General features: G+C 34.8%; 1 protein-coding gene across 1 annotated transcript in view; it reads left to right on the plus strand.

The window, feature by feature from the left end:
• The window catches only part of Stacl (Stac-like), a 765,750-nt gene that overhangs the window by 56,703 nt on the left and 683,158 nt on the right, over positions 1 to 25,889 (plus strand). The window lies entirely within an intron of this gene.

Genomic DNA, 25,889 nt, shown 5'->3' on the forward strand with positions numbered 1-25,889 from the left:
AGGGAGGCCAACAAAAACTGTCACAGAAGTAAAAATAATGTAGCGAAAAATGAAGCTAAAAGTGAAAAAACCGTTTTACAAAACTTGATCTGTCTTGACTCTCCAGATAAGTTCAGTCATACGCAGGGCTGTTCAAAAAATTTTATATTGAAGTGCAAATCACGATACATACACAAAATTATAAGTACACTGAAACATTTTTTAATTGAAAAAAAAAAAAAAAAATTAATAAATAAAAAAAAAACAACAAATCCTTTTAATATCCCCTTAATGAATAAATTTTGAATTAAAAATTTTCTCAGTGCTAAAATAATTTTGAATCATTTTTTGAAGTCAATTTGTTAGTGTAAATTTGTAAAGCAAGTGCCTTGGCTTCACACGGAATTGCTTTTTCCTTGCACTTTCATATGAAGTTCAGGGTTCCCCCATAAATTCAGAAAACAAAAATTCAGAAACAAATTTTTTCAGAAAACATTAGTCAGAACCCTTTTTTCAGAAAGCCAAAATTCAGAAATCAAAACTCAGAAACAAAAATTCAGAAATCAAATTTCAGAAGTCAAAATTCGGAAGTCAAATTTCAGAAGTCAAATTTCAGAAGTCAAATTTCAGAAGTCAAAATTCAGAAAGTAACCAGACAGCAAAAAAAACATAAAATTTTGCGCCCAATTTAATGTGTTTTTGCTGTCTGATTATTTTCTGAATTTTGACTTCTGAAATTTTATTTCTGAATTTTTTTCAGCCTGGAACACAGCAACGTCGAAGGAAGGCGTTATATTCAATCGAATTATGTAATATGTATGATATCACCAAATTGGGTGAAGTCCGTACAAATAATTCCATCGAAAGGTGGCACAACGTCATTCGAAGTGCGTTTTGGACACACCCTAACATATTTAATTGCATAAATAAAATAATAAACGAACAGTCAATAATAGAAGCAAAACTGCAGTAATTTTCAGCTGGAGGCGAACCATATCGGAAACGCGAGAAAAAATATAAAAATTTCGTTTTTTTAATACTGTAAAGGCCTAAAAATAATTATTTTATCATTATTATTGTTATGATGCATTTTTTTCTTAATTGAAACAACAAAAATTGTTAATACATCCTAGAGCAAGGGGAAAAAGTGTCAATAAAATATGACCCTATGGCATCATTGCCATGAAACAAGTCCAATTTTCACATCCATTCTGCATCAGATATCGCAGTGCTGTGAATATCAATTGGCAAGAACCAGAATAGAAGTAGAAATGATGAAGACAAACAAACAACCGCTGTGCTAGCTGAATGGTTATAGCAGCGGCGCCTAAACGTTGCCGATGAAGGAATTTAGCAGTTCCCGAATTGGATCTATACAAAGAGTTTTGGCAGTTGTCTAAATTTTTTGTTTTCTTCTATTCTAATTTAAAATTTTTTTCAATTAAGAAAAAATGTATCGGAACAATAATAATGATAAAACATTTATTGTTAGGCCTTGAGCTCGAGTCGAACCCGCGATCTTACAAATCAGTAGGCCGATATAACAACAAAAGCAAGCAAGTTCATTTGAAAAAGAAAAACGCGAAAAAAATTAATTAATTACATGCTTGCTATTGCACACAATTCAAAATTTTAGATTGTACTACTTTTTCTTTATATATAATTCCTTCCAAATAAATAAACGTTTTGGATTTTGAGAAAAATTTTATGTTTTTTCTGTCGTCTGATTACTTTCTGAATTTTGACTTCTGAATTTTGCCTTCTGAAGTTTGACTTCTGCAATTTGACTTCTGCAATTTGACTTCTGAAATTTGACTTCTGAGTTTTGACCTCTGAATTTTGTCTATCTGAAAAAACGGATCTGACTAATGTTTTCTGAAAAAATGTGTTTCTGAATTTTTGCTTTCTGAATTTATGGGGGGCACCGAAGTTCAGGCACTTTCATATAAATCGAATTTATATGTGAGGGCATATGGGAGTGCTATGCATTTTTTCTTATATTCAAAGCGTGAACTTGTACCTGTGCCTATTCTTCAAGGCAAAGCAAAAACTAAAGTGCTATAAGTGTATAGGGGTTGAGCAGAGCCCTGGTCATATGGAAAGCAGCAAATAAAATGATAAAATTTTTTTACCTGTCATTGACATACATTTATACTTTCATACTTATAAAAACAAATTAGAAACAAAGTAGCTTTTAGCGCTATATGAGAATTTTTCAAATTGCAAAACTTTTTGTAACAGTTCTTATGTATATCGCTTCTCTATATATTACACATATTATACACCCTGCTATGCGGATATAACCAATTATTTCTTTTCTCCATTCATAAAGGATATTAAGTCTTCGGCACAGCCAAAGGCAGTCCTGCCCTTACTTGTTATGCACTGTGTTAATATGCTTAAGCCTTTGCTGAAATAGTCTCTTTACTTCCTGTAGCATTAATCTCTATTATCAATACTTTGCACATTATTAATTTGAAGATAAAATAAAAAGCTGAATTAACTACAAAAATGTTTATTTTTCAAAAAGTAATTTTAAGTGGAAATGCTTACGTATATATAAATATACTAGACTTGGTCGATTTATTATCCGATATCGCGCCATCGATTTTTCGATAGGATTTGGGCTCAGGAAAAAAAGTTCCACTACGAATACCCAAAAAAATAATTTTCGAGCCTACGAATTGTTTTGACTTTTTTCGACTTTGATTTTTAAGGTTTTTTTCATGAGCTACTAAAAAAATGTTAGCGGACATTTTTGGGTCGGACAGGGTATACATGAAAATTTTACAATCAAATGAACATTTTTTTTAGTAGGTCATGAAAAAAACCTTAAATATCAAAGTCGAAAAAAATAAAATGAAATTTTCGCAAGGTTCCAAAATTATTTGTTTCGGTATGCGTAGTGAAAATTTTTTTCCTGAGCCCAAATCCTACCCCCCCTAATATATATATATGTACTTAATTTAATTAAATTAAATGATAAGTGTTTTTTACCCTTATCAGATATCTACTACCCGTAAGTGATATGCAAACTTGTTTATAACCCAAAAGGTTTAATATTTATTTTGGTCAAAATAATGGCAGCCATACATAAAAATGCCAAATATTTGATAGAAAACTTTGAAATATGCAGATGAATTGTTTGATGAAGGTAGGCGTATATAAATCACAACCCAGCCATCGCAGCCTTTGCAGCAAAAAAACGGATTTCATATAATTTCCTGATTTTATTAAATTTAAGTATGTAGTTTATGAAATATTGTAGCACACCCTTTTATTTAAAAAATAAAATGTTCTGATAAAGCTGAGCGTGAAAAACTTTTCTGCTTTCCCTCAAATCTGTTGTACTTCAAATATACACGCAAGACGATTGGTTTAGCTACCATACCGTTAGTTTGTTGATGTATGCTTTCCTCCTTATAATAACAAATCATAACACTAGTTGCTTGTCTTGTTATCCTTTTATACAAATGCCATCAATGAACCTTATTCTACCCTCAACGCTCATTTGCATATTTGTTCATATGCTTCTAATAGCTTTTGACTATGACTGCAAAGGAAATAACAATTCCCCATATCTTAATCTTTATGCTTCTAATCAAGTTGTTATTTATGAAGAATGCATAAATGTATATACGTACCTATACATACACTGAGAACAACAAAATTGAGAAAAACACTTACAAAAAAAAAAAAAAAAATTGGATTTAAATTGAGGAAAATTTCAATGTAATAAGCAGCGCAGCTCAAAGCTTTTTATATTGCAGTGCAAATCGCAATACAAAATTGTATGCAATTGTATTGAAAAATGCAAATTAAAATTGTAAACATTTAAGAAGCTTCTGATATATATTGGAACGATTTTCCGTCATCCCTTGTCCATTTTGGTTTTGAGACAAATCGGTTTCGGCGTTGTGCCACCATCAGTCGATTCTCGTTCTGATTTGTTTTTGTTGTTTGTCTTTTATTTATAGTTCGTAGGCACATGAGCAGGTTTTGTCAAAATGGATGCTTGTACTTATATTTAAGAATTCATGAGCTTAACACCGGCTTATAATAATTGAATTTCAATTATTATGTTTTCTAAGAGAAGCTGAAAAGAATGAAACATTTACTGGCATATTGCTCTGGAACCATTTCAAAAACCGCCAACGTAATAATCATCAGGCAATTTTGTAATGTTGTCAAAGGTTTCAACGGGATTCGAACCGTGAATCACATGGTGAAACTGCAGTAGCCTTTAACCACTGGGCCAACCTGCTGTTATTTGTTTTCATGCTTAATTCAGTTTTTCTCATTTCTACACTAACAACACAATTGAGACATTTTGTCTCTATATGAATTTGTGTGCCATGTAGATTTGTTTTTGTAAAGCTCTTCTTCGTTGCGAATGAGAAGCTTTGTAAACTCAGGCTCAGTTGTACATATTTATGTATGTTTGTTTAATGGTGTGTTCAGTTTATACTTATATTTAAGAATTCATGAGCTTAATACCGGCTTACTGCGGTAGCCTTTAACCACTAGGCCATCCTGCTGGTATTTGTTTTCATGCTTAATTCAGTTTTTCTCATTTCTACATGTGATACCCTCAGAACCGAGAATGGTTTTTACTGATCGATTTGCGTGGCTAACTGAGGCAGGTAAAAGTCAGTATTTCTAGTCGTTTGACATTCTTTGTGGGTTTGTTGCTTTGGTGAGTTTATGGTTTTGTGTTTATTTGTTGTTGTGTGTTTGTCGGTTGTACCTGTGTGATTACTTTGTTTCTAGTAAAGAAGTTTTAAAGACTTAAGTATTGTGTCGAATGTTGTTTGTTTGTAGATATCAATGTTTTCGGGAACCTTGAGATGGGGGTTTTTGCTTGTATGTGAAAGGACCCTAACTGTTTTATTGATGTTTGCTGGGGAACATATGTTAATTATGCTATGCTAATATGTTCTCTGAACCTCGTTCTTATTTGCCGTCCTGTTTGTCCTTTGTAACTGTGTTGGCGTCCGCAGATAAGCTTGTATACGCCGTAGCTCTTAAACGGGTCTTCTGAGTTAGTGTTAGTTCCTAGTTTTCGCCCTAGATTGTTCGAAGTTTTGAACGCTGTGTTGATGTTGTATATTTTTTGAAGAAGTTTGTCAATTAATGTGTTGCTTTTCCAGTATATGTCGTTGTCGTCCAGGTGTTATTATTTTCCTTTTCATTAATTCTTTTTGGTTCTCCATGCATCCTTCTGAACTTGTCTGTTAGTGCTGTTTTATATCCGTTGTTTGCAGCAATGTTATATATGACTTCAAGCTCTCTCTTATATGCTTCTTGTGTAAGAGGAGTTCTTTCAATTCTATGTACCAAATGCCTTAATGCTGCATTGTTACGCTCTTGCGAGTGATTTGAAATATTATGTATTATTGCGTCGGTCGCCGCTGGTTTTCTATATATTTCGTAGTTAAATCTTTTGGCAACTGTATCAATATTTATCGTGAGGTCTACATAGTTGATTCCTCCGTCTTTTATAACCAGTTAGGAGGGGGAGTAAATTAGTCTACAATTACTTGTACAACTGAAATTAAACAAAAATTATTTTAAATAGTAAAATTTTAAACCTATGACTTCATTTTAAATGTTTGATAGGTGTTTTACCTGAATTTCATTAAATGCAACGTATATATTTCCGCGAAGATTGAATTTGAAATTGTGTATAAAAACTTTCGAAATACCATCTAAATTTAGTAAAATGTTCTGCAGGTAATTGATATGCGTGGTTACATAAAGGAGTCTCTCACTTTGGGTAAAACCAATTCTCATCACCACATAAATTAATATCCCGATTTTTAATTCAATATCACGTAAAAATTATGATCCTCTAGAGATCCCCAAACACAAATTACAAAAAAAAAAAAAAAAAACAATATATCGTTCTAGATACAAATAAAAAACCGGCGGTCGTTATCTCTCTTACTTTTTTAGTAATGAGCATTCAAATTCCACAATAATCGAGTTAGGGAACTTTTCTTGTATAGTGTTACATATGCGGATATGCATATATAGTTTTAACCTTTAGATATATTTCGGTTTCACGATTCTTTCGTTATGTTCGTTTCTAGTTTTTTTATGAATTTATTCTGATAAACAAATTTTTTCCAGTGCCAAAATAATTTTTAATAACTTTTAATTGCCAATTTGTTTTTCATACCCAAGTGCGTGAGCGTCATATGAAAGTGGTTTTTCTTTACACTTTCATAAGAAACTGAGGCACATTCAAATGAATGAATGAGCTATTCTAACCTAAAAGTTTTGATAAAAACGATGTTTTTCAGACACTCTGTTAGTAAGACCGTATCTCAGCAAAGTCGTTAATGAAGTCGAATCTCAGGAGACCGGGTAAAAAGATTACAACTGAAAAATTAATTTTTTTTAAATGCTTCGAATTTAGTTAAATTTATTTACAATCACAACTCGCAAAGGACTAAAATAGATGAGCCAGAAAATAAATTGAGAAAAGAAATAAAACTAAATTAATTTCATATCTCTTCCTCCTTGCCTCCTGAGATATGACTTAAATAACGACTTCGCTTTTTTAACACAATGTCTGAGATACATCCCTTTTAACAAAACTTTTAAGTTACGATTTTCTCTTAGGATAGGTCGATACGTGAAGACATATAGAAGGAGTGCGAGTAAAACATTTTTTTATATTCGAAGTGTAAATTTGTATATCTGCCAATAATACTTGGCAAAATAAAAGCAAAAATGCTTCAAGTGTTAAGTGGTTGAGGAGCTCTGGGAATGAGGAAGAACTTCTTATTTTTGTATACAAACTTTGATCAATAATACTTGATTGCATATTTCTCACAATATTTTCATTTACGGGTTGGCTCAGGAATAAAAGTACTCGACTTAAAAGTTGAGAAATTCGCTTAGAAATTCATGACCGTGATAGTTATAAACTTTAATTTTTAAATTTTTTTATATATAATTTTCTCAGTTTTTAAGAAAATTATTCCAATTACAAAGCAAATAAAAAAAGATGTTAATGTATAAAAAAGTTACTTGTATAGATTAAGAGAAGCGTTATCATGGCGCAAAATCAATGTAATTTTTTTCGCTTTCAGGAATTTTTGAAAGCTTTTCTTGAGTGTACATACGGGGGGATAGAGGGTAGCGAGAAGGCCGACGAGCTAGCACGCAGGGGCTCATCGGAGATGAACAAGGAAATAACCAGTGTCGAAGTAGGCATACCCTTAGCAGTAGCCAAGGGGAATATCCAAAGCTTCTACTTGAAGAAAGCACAAACAAAGTGGAATAACATCACCACCTGTGCAATACCAAAATCAATTTGGCCAAACTATGATGGAAAGAGGACGAGAAGTCTTCTGAACAAATCCAGGGCTAACACACGCAAACTGGTAGCAGTCTGCACCGGTCATTGGGCAGTAGGTACGCATGCGGAAAAAATGGGCATTCCGTATAACGACTACTGCAGAAGCTGCAAAGATCAAAATGCCAGGGAGACAGTAGAACACTTTATGTGTAAATGCCCGGCTAAGGTTCCTTTGGAACCCCGTTTCTAGAAGACCTCAGAGGGTTATCTGTGAAAGCAATCCCGAATATTCTTAATTTTATCAACAACTCTTGCTGGTTGTAATACATTGACCGTAACATTCCGTAGGTTTTTAGACGAGTTACATGGCATCAAAACGGCTTTAAATAGCTACTTGGGCGACCAGGGTCGCAGCCATTTCACCTACCTATCTACACACGCAATAATTCAATTTCAATTTACAATATACAAAACTGCAGTGGTGGCATGTGAATGAGAGACAACGAGCATGTGGTTGCATTTTATATCGGTCTGCTTTTATAAACGCATGTATGTATGTATGTATGTTGTTTTATATGAGGAGTTTGACTGCATGTATACTAGTATATGTGTATACATATTTGTAACATACATATACAGTGGCGGATCCACGGAGGGAGCTGGGGGAGAGTGTTTCTCATTATTATAATAATTCATAAAAAAATGGAGACCGCTGGCGGAGTAACATAAAAATTTAGAAAAAAGTTTTTTTTAATTAAAAAAAGGTTTTCTTATCGGGATGCCCCCTCGGAAATGATTTGGCAAACACTGTGAGTGTATTTCTGCAACAAAAAGTTTCTCGGTGAAAATTAAACTGCCTTTTGTCAATGCAAGCATTTTTTTTTTTTTTTAATATATCACATCTGAATGTTCCAAGGACAAAGGATTGAAAGATTGATATCAGCTGGAGAAAAGAAGGTTAAAAAAAAAGTGTTATAAAAATATTGAAAATCAAATAAGCATAAACCCTAGGCTACTTAGCAACCAATTTTTTTATTCCTTCATATGAATTAGCTGGAAAAATGTTGAATGTTCAATCTGGAAATAGACCTTAAATATGTAAGTTTCGCTTAATACAGGCAAACTTGCATAAACATTCCTTAACCACTGCATACATTTTTCTATATAGCATAAGATAAAAGCGGAATTTAAATCTGAATTTCGTACGTCTTCCGTAAACAAAATTGAAATAAAAAAAAAACAAGTAAGGAAGGCTAAGTTCGGTTGTAACCGAACATTAAATACTCAGCTGCCAAATTACAGCCGACGACAATGTGTTCCTCTTTTAAATCGTGTCTACGGTCATTGCAGCTACGTAACGAAACTTTTTAGTTATTGTGATTAACATCGACAATTCCTTAACTCATTAGGTGATATCTTAAAGCGAAAAAGCTAGAAAGTTCCTAGCAGTTTTAGTAAAAGCAAAAATGTTTCACGGCGGCCACCGTGGTGTGATTATAGCGTGCTCCGCCTACCACACCGTATGCCCTGGGTTCGCACCCCGGGCAAAGCAACATCAAAATTTTAGAAATAAGGTTTTTAAATTAGAAGAACATTTTTCTAAACGGGGCCGCCCCTCGGCAGTGTTTGGCAAATGCTCCGGGTGTATTTCTGCTACGAAAAGCTTTCAGTGAAAACTCATCCTTGCAGATGCCGTTCGGGGTCGGCATAAAACATGTAGGTCCCGTCCGGCCAATTTGTAGGGAAAATCAAGAGAGGCACGACACAAATTGGAAGAGAAGCTCGGCCTTAGACCTCTTCGGAGGTTATTGCGCTTTACATTTATTTATTTTAAAAATGTTTCATAAAAGTTATAGTTATGAAAAAGAAAACAATTAACACAATTGCCTACGAAAGGCAAATCACGCCAAATTTGGAAATCGTAGGCGGAGTACATCACAATGAAATATGCTTAAAAAGATTATGTACGAAATATGTTGAATAGGTGACTTTATTCTCTCATTTTCGAAGTCGACGACCACGAAACCACAATGCACGCGTTGATAGGCATATCGTCATCATGGCTATTCTGAGTACATTTGAAACTACTCCAGAAACTTCCGCGGAATTGAAGAATAATATAAACATGAAAACTACAATAGCAAAGGCGCATTGTCTCTGGAGAAAAAATAATTCGATGGCCCATTCTCAAAGAAAGAATCCATTTTCCACCACAAAAAAAGCGATCCCGCATGCTCCCTGGTTTTACAAAAACTTAAATTGGACAGGTAACGATTGGTCATGATTAATTTTTTCTTATGACTGCAAAATAAGTTTTATTCAGTTAAGGTTCGCGATGCGTAGTAAGCCTCAAAAATCAGGAAGATTGAGTCAAAACTGCGTTCAGGCAACAGTGAAGGATTATCCGTATATAATGGGGTGGAACGCATTAAAAACCGTGATAGTTGCTTAGATTTTGTTAACGGGGGGTTAAGCTAACTCCGCCGCCTACATTGACAGTATTCAAGATGGCATCTCACCAAGAATTTGGGGCTATTCGAGCACAGTAATCTGAACGCATCTGTGAATCCATATTTTTGTATTTTTGGGGCTAACCGCGCATTACAAAACTGGATTGAATTTATTAATTTTGCGCTATTGAGAGAATACGTCTCGTCTCCAGTCACTACGAGACCAGTTTCTTTTTGCGCAGAAACAGCTTAGTAGGGAGGAAGAATTTTTTTGCTAAGAAGCTGGTTTTTTTCTAGTCAGGAACCCTCTAATTATTTTACCTCAAGTGACGGCGGACCAATAATATTATAGTTTTCGTGTTTATACCATCCTTCAATTCCGCGAAAGTTTCTGGAACAATTTTAAATGTATTCAGAGGAGCTATTCTGACGATATTTATATTAGCGCGTTCAGTGGCCTTTTGTGGTCGTCCACTTTAATAACATGGGAATAAATTCACCTATTCAATATATTTCATCCATAATCTTCTTAGGGATAATTCACTATAATGTTCTTCGCTCACGCTTTCCATATTTTGTGTGATTTGTTCTTTTTAGACAAATATATTTATTTTTTCTTCAAGGATAAAATTATTACTTATATGAAACAGAGTTGATTTTACAAAAACAGCTAAGGATTTTCTAACTTTGTCACCGTAAAATACCACATGATTAATTAAGGAATACAATAACTAAAAAGTTTCGTTACGCAGCTGTAGTGACTGTAGAAACGCCGTAACAAGGAAAAAAAAAAAAAAAAAACGGTGTCACGCCCATTTTGAAAAAATTTTCCAAATTTTTATCAAGAGTCCCAATATCAGTCCACATGTCAAATTTCAACATTCTAGGTGTATTATTTACTAAATTAAAAGGTTTTTTGTGTTTTCCAAAATTTTATATATATAAAAAGTGGGCGTGGTTATCATCCGATTTCGCTCATTTTCAATACCAATCTATTCTGGGTCCAGATAAGCTAGTGTACCAAATTTGGTGAAGATATCTCAATATTTACTCAAATTATCGTGCTAAGGGACGGACGGGCGGACGCACGGATATGGCTCAATCAAATTTTTTTTCGATACTGATGATTTTGATATATGGAAGTCTATATCTATCTCGATTCCTTTATACCTGTACAACCAACCATTATCCAATCAAAGTTAATATACTCTGTGTGCAAAGCACGCTGAGTATAAAAAAAAAATCGCTAAGCGCTACCACCGATCAAGTCGACAGTGGCTACAAAAAAAAATCGATTTTGTTTTTTCGTGAAGTAATAACCCCCCTCCCCAAAATACCTTCGTGAATCCGCCCCTGTTAATGTAATTTGCTCTTTGAGGAAATAAGACTAAAATAATAAATAGTGCATACTTGCCTTCAATAAAAAAAACAATCAAAACTCAAATATAATGTATACGCCATGGCGACCATTTGCTTGACGCATTTGCGGTAATTTAATTTAACCATTTTATTTTATTTCAAGTGTAAAGTTTTGACACTTTCAAGCGAAATGCAATTAGTTATCTAATTGTGATAAGATGGTATTTAATTAAAATTAAATTTAGCTGGAAAGCAATTTTAATTGAAGAAAACTCACAGTCTGTCACAAGCGTTTGAGCTAACTAATAGCGTTTTCTTTTCTGGCACGTATGCTGTGTACGCTGTGCAAGGGTATATATAATTTGTTCTAGCTATTCTAAAAAAACAGGCAGTTGATCGTGACAATTTATTTTCATAAGTTCGCAAATTTTTTGGAAAGAAAATTTAAATGAAGGCCATAATTGCTTATGAATTTATGTTCTATGCTCTGTAAAATTTGACACTTTTCAAGGGTACGAGTACTCTATTAAGATTTTACCATTTATTTAGGCAACAATTTTTGTCAGAAAAGAAAATATTATAAATTTGCTGCGCACAGTCAACGATATACAAACATCTGAAAAAGTGTAATCATCTGTTCGCAAAAGCTGTCAAAGTTCCTTAAATTTGCTTCACGTTTTAAAATATTTAAGTTGCAATGCTAAAAACCTTTTCTTTATGTAGTTGGGTAGAGAATTTCATTTCAGTGTAATTATTTGCAAATATCCAGCTGTAGATGTATGGATGATGTCGGGTTTGAATCATTGGGTCACTTTATGCTTGACTGCCGCAACACACTTGGATCTCTGCAGGATGTATCCAATGTTGACATCGGTCCCATTAGAAACTATAACGTTGGTACAGTACAATTCGCTAAGTAGCTGTAGCTAGGTCACGTTAATTTATGTGGTATCACAATGGACCTTCTTGTCCTTGCTGTCCAAGTGGGCTTTCTCTATCCTGGCAGCTACCATCTAACCTAACCTTCATACAAATACTTAGGCTTTAAAAATTTGTCCGCATTTTTTTTTTTAAATTTTGCTGAAAGCAAATAAATTTTGTTATCCTTCTAACGATCTCGTGAACTTTGTAAGGTATATCTATTTGTATAGTATCTCAGATGTATAATATTTGGGTGTGTATTTTGATACCAAGCTGACTTTCACCACTCACATAAGCTATATAGTTTCTAAAGCGTACGCGATGTTGGCTTTTATCCGCCGTAACTGCTCATAATTTTCAGATCCTTATACTCTCAAACTATTGTACACATCTTTAGTTAGATCGAGGTTGGAGTATGCGGTATTTTTTGGAGACCTTTTCATGCTGTTTATATTAAGAGGTGGGAGTCTGTTCAGAGAGCTTTTGTGCGCTTTGCGTTGCGGTCAATGAACTTGTTAGACCCTGTGGCATCATATCACTCTCGCTGTTTAATGATAAATCTTATGTCACTAGAATCCAGGCGAACTCTTTTATCAATGTGCCTTGTCTTTGATATCGTTTGGTGCTCAATTGACTGTTCTTACCTCCTCATGAAAATTCGTGTTAATGTACCCTGTCGTATGCTTCGTTGTAACGATTTGTTTTATATGGGTGTTCCTAGAACGGTTTATGCAATTAATGGTCTCCTTAGGAGGACACTTTCTCAATTTAATGCCTATTCCTCTTTCTTGGCGTTTGATTTTAGTTGTAGTAAGTTTACATTTAAAAACCTGATAATCAGATACTTGTCATAAAGTTAACTATACTTTTTATATAATCTATGTAAACTTGAAGTTTTGTATATTAACAGTCTATAAACACCTTGTTTGTTGATTAAATAAATATATATAGATATAGGTATAATTATACCGATTTCTATGCAGTTCTTAGTATCATAATTACTAACATCCCCGAAGAAATTAATTTGGTCAAGTACACCCGTCTTGTCTTCCGTTTGCATGATGGCTCTCGAGAATTTTTGGTTTGTCCATTATGTGATATATTTTTATATTTCATTGGTTCCACTTCAAGCTCAAGGCCTATAACAGTAATTTTTTTATAAACTTTTTTTTTTTAATTATAAAATTATTGTTTCATTTGGAATAGAAGATAGACATTTTCGGATAGAATCCTTTATCAATAGCCCGATCGAAATACACAACAAACAACAAGAAATATATAGTGTACAGATGTACATACCTAAACGATTTTTAAGATAAATATAAAATACAAAAATAGGTAGGTACCTTGTGTGAGGATGCAAAGTTTCACGTTTTTTGTGATCTGCATGTAAAAGCTATGACTAAGGATCACGTATTTCAACAATATATGACGTAAACGTAAGTATTTGATGAAATTTGCAACTTCTAGCCGTAAAAAAGGGGCAAAAATTACGATTTATATGGAGTATATAATATATATACCACCGATTTCTATGATTTTTTCAGACAATAGTATGTGCAACATACGAAGGTATATTGAATCTGAAGATATGACAAAAATCCTCTTTTCTGTGGTCCAATCCGGCCGGTTCTCACAAAATTCTAATCGGACACCTTAACTGCTCCCCAAATTTTGTCAAGATATCTCAAAAAAATGAGGGACTAGTTTACATACAAGCAGACAGATGGACAGACGGGTTAGGGAGTCAGAATACAGATACGGTAGGTATGTCTGTCGTAAGAGGCGACTAAAATACCTGATTCAAGGTTGTGTAGCGTAACCCTTTAAGGTTGCCAGCGCAATATATAGCTTCTCCAAACCCAGTTGCAACCTCACCTATTCGTGGCGAATCCTGATTCATTAACAACCGAGGCTTTGGCGACCTCGAACTCCTCATGGATTTACGGGGTAGGAGGGCGGTCGACATCGATAACACTCCTCAAGGCCTTCGGGGAGTAAAATAAATCACTGTTGTTACGCTAAATGGCTAGCGCAGCGGACCTAAAGCGTACTGATGATGAAGACCTAACAACCTTCGAAATAGATATATCAGTGCAGCTATGGTAGGTCTCTGAAAAATTGTATCTTCTATTCCTAATTAAAAAATAATTTTTCAATTTCAGGAAAACGGAAAAAAAGCAATAGTTATCATAAAAATTAATGTTATAGGCCCTGAGCTCGAATTCGAACCATGAATCTCTAGTAAATAGGCCGATAAAAACAAAAACAATTTCAACCTATCAAATTTTTTGTTCTAAACACGAAATAACTTTTGTTCATTGGCTAATTAGTATAATAAACTTTACTCAGGTTAAATTAAATTATATTTCAAACAGAACTTCATCAATCAGCGCCTTTTAAAAAAATTTGGTCATGAAGTCAGCATTGTACTCGATTATACCTAATTAATAACAATTCTCCATTGACTAATATTAATTACTTATTTCAACATTTGCTAAAGCAAACATAAATATTTGCGGTAATTCACTTAAATTGGTTTCCCTCACAAAGGAACTTTAGCAGAACTTTGAGAGTCTTAAAATAAACATAGACACACTCATAAAAACATACAAACACATTTACAAATTAGCCACAAACTACATGAGCTTTTTATACCTTTCGTGAACATGAAATGATATATTAACTTTGGTCCGATGTTTGTAACGTTGAGAAATATAAAAGATATACTCACCATTAAGTATACCGAATTGATAAGGACGACGAACTGAGTTGATATAGCCATGTCCGTCTGTCCGTCCGTCCGTCTGTCTGTTTGAACGCAAACTAGTCCCTCAAATTTTGAGATATCTTAATGAAATTTGGCACAAGGATGTATTTTTGTATTATATTAGACATTTGTCGGATCCGGTAGGATCGGACCACTATAACATATATCTTTCATACAACCGATCGTTCTGATAAGACGATTTTGGTCATTCCTGCCGCTGTTTAGATAGTATAAACGTGAAACTTGGTGACATATATTCTAATATATAATGGAAGATATCCTGAAAAAATCACTTTGATCGGAGCTATATATAGTATATATTCCATACAACCGATCGTTCAGATAGAAAGATTTTTGCCAATTTCTCCCTTAATTTCCAATATAAAAACGTTAAACTTGGTGAGGTATATTCTAATACATCATAGAAGATTTCATGAAAAAATCATTTCGACCGGAGCTATATATAATATATATCCCATGCAACCGATCGTTCAGATAAGGTATTTTTTTACCATTTTTTATTTCATATTTATCTTAAAAATCGTTTAGGTATGTAAACCTGTTCACTATATATTTCTTATCTTATACCTCGGATTATTTGGAGGTTACGAACGCGATAAGGTTATTGTTCAGCCCCATTCATGAAAGTTATGAAGGCTGTGAAGAAGACAGTCCCGTCCTTACTTGTTATTTTTTTTTTTCCGTCTACATAAAAACATATGCTAAGAGAGGTAAAAGCCAGTCAAACATTATTGCACAAACGGAAAAAATGAAAACACACAACCAGACAGCGATACACACGCTGAACAGACCAGCAAAAGCAAAATGTAGCTCCATTTTCAATGGCAGGGAGTGGGAGTGTTTCATGTGTGTTGGTGTGTTGTATGTATTTATGTGTGTAGTTGCAATTCGGGCAAGTGTAACTAAATGTTGGCCGTTGGCATAAATTTTCATTTACATAATATTGTAAATACTTGCTTGGTCCATTGGCAGAGCAGTGTATATAGCGGTTATGGGTTCGAATACCATTATGAAACATACAACTGAAATTACTAAAGAAAACTTAGTTATTTTTAGGTTCTTTGAGTTACTGCTAAGGTGGATACGTAAAAGTGAGCGAAAGAGCCTACCCAATGCCACATCACCAATTTCTGCTTAGAGAAATAATCTTCGCAGTTGGTATAAGCACTGGCTGAGCACTGAAAGCTTTACAAAAGGATGTAAATCTCGGCCTATAATTTTTGCTGAGCTACATACTAATTACTTTATTGTTGTTGTATATTGCAAAAGGTTGCATGCAAAGAATTGAATATGCGAAACAAGGTGAGAGGGATAAAATTGTTTCGAATAGTTTCAAAAGCCGTGAATAGAGGAACATCAGAGTCCTAAGGAATCCAAATAAACAAATGGGCTTCGCTAAAATTGAGTAAGTTAAGCAACTTTATATTAAGCAAATATTCGGTTTTACTAAGGTACCTATGAGAAATAAAACTGAAAAAATCTTTACTTCGGAAAAATGTCTCCTCATTACTAAAGAACAAGAGTGATAACTAAGGCAATTTCGAGCCATGAAGTGCAGTCTATCTCCTGCTTCCTTAAAGTAAAGTGGCACTGCTTATTCCGTTTATTTTGAGAAAAAGGTAGGCCAGGTAAGTTAGCGTTGTTGTTGAGTTAAGAGTGTTTCGCCCCATTCAATGGTTGCGACCATTCACAAATTGTCATCAAAGTCTTCTAACAAGAGTTCAAGGAAACTAGCAGGGTGGACTATAGGGAAGTTGGTGTTAGAGGCGTAGATTCCATATTACAATAAAAAAGATGGTTGGTGTCATGTAGAGGCACATAACATGCAGGATATACATTACGTATATCTTGGTTGATTTTGAACAAGTAAGAATCTAACTTGTTATAGTATTGAAATCGAAGTGTGGCCAGGGTGAGTCGCGCTCCCTAGGTAGTGTGCTTTCTTCTTTTGCAAGAGTAGGATGGTGTATATTGATAACGGGGTTGAACGGGCGCAACTTGACAAAGGCGTTTGTCGATTTTGCCTCTTCATCAAACAGCTGTTTGGCAGGTGTCGGATCTTATCATAGTGCTTATGGAGATGTTCATTCAACCCTCTTGGAGGCAGGGCTAGATTAAGGAGGTGTTTGCTAGGGTGTCCAGGTTTGTGATAATTAAAAAAACCGTCCATTTAGCATTTCGTTATGCTCTTTATTTGCCTTTGGCGTCGCTTTGAAGGTGATGAGCGGTGATAATAAGGAGACATACCGTGGAAATTCTGAGTGCAGCAGTTTGGCAGGCATGCAGATTTTTCCAATGTGTGTTTTTAACCTTTAAGTACTGAGGTGGTGGTAAATTTTACCCCTCGTAGTTTGTTTTCTCTCTTACTATCTTCAGTTGAGCGCTATCAATTTAATTCTCTTGGTATCTTCTCTTTATCTTATTAATTGAGAATTTGTGCTATAAAATTAATTGTGATCTGTCATCTATTTCACAATGGGCTACTGTTAATTGTCTTTGTTTGAATGCTGTTAAGTCATATGTGTTGCCTATAAGTAGCAGTGTAGTGCATGTAGAAGATATTCCAAAATTGTATATTGGTAACGCTGATTTAGTATTTACTGAAAAGGTTAAACATTTGGGATTTGTTGTAAACTCTACGATGACTTGCTCAGACCATATAAACAAAGTTATAAGCGAAGTGTATATTGTTCTACGTAGATTACGAATGACAGCTTCATTTACGCCTCTTGAGACGAGAAAGAAACCGGCTCTTCAACTAATTCTACCCCACATCACCTATTCTGAGCTTGTATATAGCAAGCTAGATTCTGCTTCGTCTCACAAAATTGATGTTCCGTTTAACACTGTTACGCGTTACGTCTACGGACTCAAGAGATATGATCACATCACTGCATGGAAGACAAAAATTCTGGGGTGTAATATTTCCGACTATCTTCATGTTGGAAATTGTATGTTAATATATAAGCTTTTAGAATATAAAGCTCCGGAATACCTTTACGTTAAATTAATACTAACAAGATCCAGAATGCATCAAACTCAGATAATTCCTAAATATAAGTACCTGTCCTCATCACGGCTTTTCTTCGTTAATGCTGCTAGGCTCTGGAATTCAATTCCAGAAGATGTCAAAGCTGTTACGGGTAGATGTAACTACAGAAGGGTAATTCACAATTATTTTATTTCTACAGTGTGAAAGTGATTACGATCTGACTTGCTCTATACATATTTCATTCCTTTCTTTTTCATTTTACAAAATTTTTCAAATTCTAACTTTAGAATTACAAATATAATATTAATATTAAATCAGTTTTGAATTTAAAATACTACGTTTATGTTGTAAGTTACTTGCGAATTGTAATAGATCTAAGTTTTAAAATTTTTTGAATTTCCAAGTTTGTATTGTACTTTAAAAGATTTGGTCTTATATGTACACCCATACATTCAATATAAATATTATTCAGTTGTGTTTGGCCAGTCGTGGGTATTGTATAAACGGACATACACCAGGGCTGGTGTCAAAATTACCACTCGTCTGGGGTTACGTATTACATAATCTAATATATAAAATTCTTCTGTCACGGTTTTGGAGGCTGAACTCCTCCGAAACGGCTGAATCGATTCTCATGAAATTTTGTGAGCATATTGGGTAGGTCTGAGAATCGGCCAACGTCTACCTTTTTTTTCGCTACGTGTCTAGGGTCTTCAGATCAAAACATGGACCCGGGTACCCCTAGAATGTGTTTATACAATATGGATATCAAATGAAAGCTGCTGACGAGTGCTATAGCACAAGCGAATTTTCATACCCCTGGGTGACTAGGGTCTCGAGATATAGGCCAAAACGTGGACCCGGATACCCCTAGAATGTTTTTATACAATATGGATGTCACACGAAAGCTGTTGATGAGTGCTATAGTACAGGATAATTTTCATACAACTGGGAGGCTAGGGTCTCGAGATATAGCCCAAAAAGTGGACCCGGGTACCCCTGGAATGTGTTTGCACAGTATGGATATCAAATGAAAGCTGTTGATGTATGCTATAGTACAGGATAATTTTCATACAACTGGGAGGCTAGGGTCTCGAGATATAACCTAAAACGGGGACCCGGGTACCCCTAGAATGTGTTTGTACAATATGGATATCAAATGAAAGTTGCTGATGAGTGCTATAGTACAGGATAATTTTTATACAACTGGGAGGCTAGGGTCTCGAGAAATAGCCCAAAACGTGGACCCGGGTACCCCTAGAATGTGTTATACAATATGGATATCAAATGAAAACTGTTGATGAGTGCTATAGTACAGGATAATTTTCATACAACTGGGAGGCTAGTGTCTCGAGATATAGTCCAAAACGTGGACCCGGATACACGTAGAATATGTTTTTACATTATGGGTATCAAATTGAAGCTGTTGATGTGTTCTTTAATACAGAGTAAGTTTTACACCGCTGGGTGACTACGGTCTCGAGATATAGGCCAAAACATGGACCCGATACACCTCGAATGTGTTTTTATATTATGGGTATCAAATTGAAGCTGTTGATGTGTGCTATAATACAGAGTAAGTTTTACACCGCTGAGTGACTAGGGCCTCGAGATATAGGCCAAAACATGGACCCGGATTTTTTCCGGGAAGACTGGGACTGGGATTAGAACTAGGACTGAGACTGAGACTCGGAGTGGGACTGAGACTGAGACTCGGAGTGGGACTGGAACAAAATACATACCACCCTCTGGGACTGGAAATAATAGATGAAGAAGAAGGAGAAAAACTTGAGAGAAGAGAAAATAGAGAAGGAGACTGAGAAAGAGGTAGAATGAGACGAAGATGGAGATGAAGCGAAAAAGACGGAGGGAGGAGTGAATAAAAAGATTAGGAAAAAGTGTAGAGGGGTAGGGCAGAGTTAGACGAGAAAGCTTATTAAAATGTATGCAGATAGGCCAAATTTAGTGCAGAAAAACATCTGCCGGGTCTGCTAGTTTTATATATAAAATAACATAATTTTTCTTTGTTTTCCATTTTGTGATTCTAATGTTGTAAATTTGGCTGTGAAAAGTGTCTATGTGTTTTTGATTTTTTTTACAATTTTTTTTTAAGTTATGTTTGTGCTTTTTTTTAGTTTTAAGAAAAGTGGCTATGAAACAAAGTCCTTGTTTTGTTAAACTAGAAGTTCGATTTCTTTAAATTTGTTATTTTATTCATTTAAAAATGTGTTTTATTATTCCAATTAAAAAAATGATTTAAAGATCATAAAGGGGTAAAATTTTCCCCACCACAATAACTACGTCCAAATATTTCACCTCAGTAGATAAAAAGACAAGGCGACGAAGGCGAGTGATCCAAAGGTTGAAGAAGTATAAAATGACTTCCTCTCTTTAAAACTTATCGAGTTATTCTTGACCGTACTGCCACGCTCACGATCGGTTTAGTGTACAATGCGAGGACAAGTAACCGCCTGCCACAGCAGCGTCTTTTGCTGTGGTAAGGCCACTGTTATTTCTCGATGCTTTCCGGTATGGATTAGAGAATTGACAGTTGTTGGTCACCGATATCCCGCCGGCTTTCAATGAAGCGGAACATCACAATTGCTGGACACTGAACCGGCTAACGTATTGAAAAAGTACTTTTTAGTTACAACAACAATAACTACAAATAAATATGTCCTACGGCTCAAATTTGATGTTGTGGGCATAGAATATCCTTACTTAAATAAAGAAAATCATCGGATAGTGAACAACTACCGGGCGAATAGCTCGAACCCTTTGTTGAACGTCAACGCCTATGCAGCCTATGCAAAGGTCGGACATACGGTCTTATACGCAGTCGGGCCAGACCATGCGTACATAACATAATTTAAGTGTACATCTATACAAAAAAAAAAAACAAGTTTTGTTAATTATGAAAAAAAAAAGGAAAAATGCTCTGGTTAAAAAATTATTTATAACGACAGAAAGAAGGGGAGCTCTACAATGAGTTCAGAAAGGAAGTTTAACAAAAAAATTTTTCCTTTGTATTCCCATTAGAAGTCATCTATTGCTGAATGAGTGACTGAAGTAATTTACTGGGGTATAGCTAACGAAGCTGGGAGTCGACTTTCTCTGTAATTGTTGATGTGCAAACATCTTACAGCTCACGGTATGGGGGAATCCAGAATGTAAGCGTAAGCTTAATAAAAGGAAGCCAAAATCAAAGTGAAACTCGAAACGTGAAATTTATTTTTATCGAAAAGATATCGGTTGTTATCGAGTTACTGTCAAAAATGTATTGAGTATTTTTCAAAAAAGTTATCGGAAATGTATATATAATTTATTAAAAAAATATCAAAAAATGGTTATCGGTTTGTTATCGGTTATAAGTATATATATCGTCCACACCTATTTAGAAAATTTCTTAGTCATAAAAGGGGCGGTGCCACGCCCATTTTTTTATATTTGAAGTTTTTCCAATTTTTTGTTATAAATCCACTTAGGAAATGAAATACCTTTAATATCAAGCTGTTTTTTGCAAATATATAGCTTATTTTCTTCGTCCACGACCCTTTTAAAAATCTTTTATATAAGAGTGGGCGTAGTTCTTAATCGATTTCGTTAATTTATTTTTTCAAATCATTCCTTGTAGCAAAGGCAATCTCTCTGCCGAATTTTGTTACGATAGGTTTAAATATTTTTTATTTATGATTAATAATATTTGTAAAATTGTAAAATTTTTATCGAACGTCTCAATATCAGTCCACGTGTCACATTTCAACATTCTAGGTGTATTATTTACTAAATTATCAGGTTTTTTGTGTTTTCCAAAATTTTATATATATAAAAAGTGGGCGTGGTTATCATCCGATTTCGCTCATTTTCAATACCAATCTATTCTGCGTACAGATAAGCTCGTGTACCAAATTTGGTGAAGATATAACAGTATTTACTCAAGTTATCGTGCTAACGGACGGACGGACGGACATCGCTCAATCAAATTTTTTTTCGACACTGATGATTTTGATATACGGAAGTCTATATCTATCTCGATTCCTTTATACTTGTACAACCAACCGTTATCCAATCAAAGTGTGCAAAGCACGCTGAGTATAAAAACTGTACCAGCTTAGAAATTAAACGCAGAAAAACTCTTGCCAACAAGTATTACGTTGGCCTGAGTAGAAAAAATAAAGTACTCTTTTGACGAACACAAATCACGCTCTACATATTGCTCTTCATACCTGTCCTAATGTATTACTCGGAATCATGGACGGTGTCGAGAGAAGATCAGATGGCTCTTGGAGTATTCGAGAGGCACGTTCTCCGGAAGTTTAGTTGTCCTGCCCGAGTTCCCCATGGCGAGTATCAAAGGAGGTATGTTGATGAGCTTTATGAGCTTTTCAAAGATATGATGATAGGGCTGCGAACAAAAAACCAAAGGCTTCGGTGCCTAGGGTATAATATGTGAAAGGAAGAAGGCGCTTCGTTCAAAGAGGTGTTTCTGTCGACTCCACAGTTTGAAAGCAAAGGAAGGGAGAGACCTTCAGTGAGTTAGGAGAGGCAAGTGGAATCGATTAGGCGGCAAGACGTCAATTAATCGTGAAGTTTTCCTACAATAAAAAGAATGTGAAAACGCAATGTATCAGGCGGTTAACACACAAAACATATCCTTTTAATTAGAAGAAAATATTTTTTTTCTAAAACGGTCTAATGCACCTGCCCTCACACATAATTACCTTTCAAATCGAATTTCCTCTGCAAACTTAAGTTTTTTGAAAACTTTAAACTTTATTTGCATTGAATACTTGGTGAAAGTTTTAGTCTCACACCAATATCATCTTGTTACCACAAACTTTAACAAATAATGCTGGAGTGGCATTAGAATTTCATTTAAAATACAATTTCTGGTAAATTTGATAATAAGTTTAAAACACCTATAACGAAGAGAGAAGTAAAAAGTTAACTGCGAACAAATCTGCCCATTTAAAGTTAGCAAATTCCATAAGCGTAAAAATTTGTGCTACAACAATTTGTTCATGGCTTGTTTAGTTAGACATAAAAAGTTCAAACAAATTGTGCAACCAAACACACAAACTGAAGTTACAAAACTTTTATGTCATGCTTATGCTTTAGTTAAATCTTGTTAGTTATGTTTATTACCATGCAGCAGAGGCGGGCATACGATGAAATTATGAGCAATTAAATACCGAAAAATTAATTGTAGTTATTTAGTTTGGCACACACAGTAGTTCTTAACTGTTTCAGAAAATAAAAATACTGACACTAAAGTCTTAATGAAATTAAGAACCTTTACGAAGATTTCTGAAATGAACGTCGCGCAATTTGGCGTTAGAAACCGAAAAGGCTGGTCTTTTAAATTTTATATAAAAATAATGTTTTAAGTTGGCTTTACGAGCTCTTCGGAGCACAAACCGAGATCAAGATTTCTTCTACCTGCCAACATAGTGGCAGTCTCCCCTGCTTCCGAACACAAGTGCCGATTGAAATGGTTTTTGGTTCGAGTATCTCCGCATAATATTAGTGATACAGCGAAAGCTTTGGTCTTTTTGTTATATTATCATTATATTTGTTTGAACCCCATCTTTATATATACGTCCTTCGATACTGGTCGTCATCACAGACAGAACCATAGATCTTCTTCGGAACTTTTCTTTCAAACACTTATTTCATTTTCTCTCGATACATTACACGAGCCATAAATCAAGAGAGGTAACATAAGTGAATTATAGGGCGTGATATTTGTTGGCGAGGGAGGACTTTTTCAATTTCCTATTCAATCAAAGATGGTACTTGATGGCAAGACAGTGGCGGATCGTGAGCTTGGTTGTGGGGGAAGGGGGGGGGGGGGATTGGTATCAAAAAGTTTCATAAATTTTGCTTTATTTTTATAAAAGCGGTATTCATGTATAAATTGCCATGCATCGTGAAATGCCAAAAATTTGTGCCTACTGCTATTTTCATGCTCAAGAAAAATGCATGAATGTTTTTTGATCTGCGTACAGCGCTTAATAATACCAAAATGTAAGCTTTCGATTTCAAAGTATTTTCGAAAGTCTGTATGTATTCTGTTTTTAAATACTTTCAGGGCCGCGGAGAGGGATGATTTTAAGTTAAATGAACGTTTTTGACACAATTTTATAAGCGATATCTATCAAAAATGCTTCAACTAATTTAAAATCACATTTTGTTTCGACTTCCCAACGTCTTAAGTGGTCGCCATTTCCTTCAAATCACACTCCACACTACTCTAAAAAAACGGAGAAAAAGTAAAGCGTGATTGGCTCCTTTGGAGTGCAACAAAAGAAGCGGTTTTGTTTTCTATGCCGGCTTTTCAGCAAAATTTCCGGAAATACCCGATCAGTTTTGACAAAATCTTCAGGTTATTCTAAAGAAAAAGATTGGAAGAGGTCACACGACAAAATTCCTGAACATGAAAGTAGTCAAAATCATAAAACTTGCTATATAGAGTGGCGCCAATATAAAATGAAAATTCGAAATGCAAGTTCAGTGGATTTTCTTTTAGCGGAAACCCTTAAAAATGAAGCAGCTTGCTGGAGTAATTTCGGACTGATCAGCAATTATGACCCCCTATTGCATGAACATTTGGAGAACATTCAAACGAAAAAGAATCGTCTCCAAGCACATTATTTGTCTGATGGAACACAAAATGAGTTCATAGATATCTGTGCAAATCAAGTAATTAGAAAGATAGAAGGCGAGAGAAAGTCCGTCAAGTATTACACAGTAATAGTGGATGCAACCCCTGATTCGGCGCATATTGAGCAGACTGTTTATACTCAGTTGAGCAGAGCTCACAGAGTATATTAAGTTTGATTGGATAACGGTTGGTTGTACATATATAAAGGAATCGAGATAGATATAGACTTCCATATATCAAAATAATCAGGATCGAAAAAAAATTTGATTGAGCCATGTCCGTCCGTCCGTCCGTCCGTCCGTCCGTCCGTTAACACGATAACTTGAGTAAATTTTGAGGTATCTTGATGAAATTTGGTATGTAGGTTCCTGAGCACTCATCTCAGATCGCTATTTAAAATGAACGATATCGGACTATAACCACGCCCACTTTTTCGATATCGAAAATTTCGAAAAACCGAAAAAGTGCGATAACTCATTACAAAAGACAGATAAAGCGACGAAACTTGGTAGATGGGTTGACGTTATGACGCAGAATAGAAAATTAGTAAGATTTTGGACAATGGGCGTGGCCCCGCCCACTTTTACAAGAAGGTAATTTAAAAGTTTTGCAAGCTGTAATTTGGCAGTCGTTGAAGATATCATGATGAAATTTGGCAGGAACGTTACTACTATTACTCTATATGTGCTAAATAAAAATTAGCAAAATTGGATTAAGAACACGCCCGCTTTTTAAAAAAAAATTTTTTTAAATTCAAATTTTAACAAAAAATTTAATATCTTTACTGTATATAAGTAAATTAAGTCAAAATTCAACTCCAGTAATGATATGATGCAACAAAATACAAAAATAAAAGAAAATTTCAAAATGGGCGTGGCTCCGCCCATTTTCATTTAGTTTGTCTAGAATACTTTTATTGCCATAAGTCGAACAAAAATTTACCAATCCTTCTCAAATTTGGTAGGAGCATAGATTCTATGACGGTAACTGTTCTCTGTGAAAATGGGCGAAATCGGTGGAAGCCACGCCCAGTTTTTATACACAGTCCACCGTATGTCCTTCCGCTCGGCCATTAACACAATAACTTGAGCAAAATCCGATATATCTTTACTAAACTTAGCCCACGTACTTACCTGCGCTCACTTTTTCTTGGTATAAAAAATGGGCGAAATCTGGCCATAACCACGCCCACTTTATCGATATCGAAAATTACGAAAAATGAAAAAAATGCCATAATTCTATACCAAATACGAAAAAAGGGATGAAACATGGTAACTGGATTGGTTTGTTGACGCAAAATATAACTTTGGAAAAATCTTTGTAAAATGGGTGTGACACCTACCATATTAAGTAGAAGAAAATGAAAAAGTTCTACAAGGCGAAATCAACAGCCCTTGGAATCTTGGCAGGAATACTGTTAGTGG

This window comes from Eurosta solidaginis, chromosome 3 (genome assembly GCF_040869045.1).
Source record: "Eurosta solidaginis isolate ZX-2024a chromosome 3, ASM4086904v1, whole genome shotgun sequence".
Classification (NCBI taxonomy): Eukaryota; Metazoa; Arthropoda; class Insecta; order Diptera; family Tephritidae; genus Eurosta; species Eurosta solidaginis.